Raw genomic sequence first — 1,118 nt, forward strand, 5'->3', positions numbered from 1 at the left:
TTCCACCTCACTGATATTTCTCTCTGTTCTTCTTTACATCTTTCTTCACCACCTCTGAAGTGTGAGTGATTCCCAGGGTTTCTTCCTCATGTCACTGCAATTTCCAATCTTGCCACCTTCCTTGGTTGGAAAGACAATCAAGTCCATTTCATAAAACAAAAACAGTCATTCCCTCTTATTTTTTAGCAACCACAAATAGGCCTGAGGCTCCCAAATCAGCATCTGAGATCCTCCCCTCGCCCCTAAGCTTGGATATCCGAAAGCCCGATGAGCATCTGCGCTAATTCCTCCCTACAAATAAAACAGAACCCTCCTCCCCTTGTATGCTCTGTGTCAGTTGGTAGAACCACCAGCCACCCATTAGTCCTTTATTAGTCCCCAGTTGTATTAAATTTCCCAGTAGTCATATCTAGCACTGTTCAAAGCACCGGCAACTAAGAGGCACCTGAAAAAATATTTGGAAAAATATCAATATCTCAAATTGCACACACACACAAAACTTACTATAGGAAAAAAAAAATTTAGGCAAGGCCCCCCTTAGTTGACCTCACAGATTGCAAGGACCTTGTCGGCTTACAATCCCTTATTTTTTATTTTTTACGCCTACAGCATCTGGTCTTCCTAGGTTGTCTCCCATCCAAGTACTAACCAAGCCCAACCCTGCTTAGCTTCTGAGATCAGATGGGATCAGGCTTGTTCAGGGCGGCATGGCCATAGACAGGAAAAAAATTTTTAAAGAGAATTTTGCTGAATTTTCTTATACTCATTATATGGTCCTTATAGCTTTAAAAAAATATATACCATGAGGCAACATAGTCATTTTTAATATTTAGGGTCTCTTAGGATCTTAATCGAGACCTGTCCTTCTCTTTTAACCCCTATTAATCACTAGGTCCTAACAATCTGGCATTCTAAATATTTCTGGCATCCCCACTGTCCCACACCCCCCAGCCCTGTCATTAGCTGCCACCAGCCCCTTATCCTCCCCGCTGGAATTTACGAGAGTCTTCTTTGTTCTCTCCCTGTCTCCTTCATACCATCCTTCCCACAGGACCACTGGAGTGGCTTCTCCCAAAAGCAGCTCTACAATCATTCTCATCCCTTGCAAAACAAAAACA

At 42.7% G+C, this 1,118-nt stretch overlaps 1 pseudogene; it reads right to left on the minus strand.

Moving 5' to 3' along the window:
• Positions 1-600: 600 nt before the first annotated feature.
• LOC120607641 (uncharacterized) lies at positions 601-719 on the minus strand (annotated as a pseudogene).
• Positions 720-1,118: the final 399 nt, after the last annotated feature.

Source organism: Pteropus medius, unplaced genomic scaffold (assembly GCF_902729225.1).
Source record: "Pteropus medius unplaced genomic scaffold, Ma_sr-lr_union100, whole genome shotgun sequence".
Classification (NCBI taxonomy): domain Eukaryota; kingdom Metazoa; phylum Chordata; class Mammalia; order Chiroptera; family Pteropodidae; genus Pteropus; species Pteropus medius.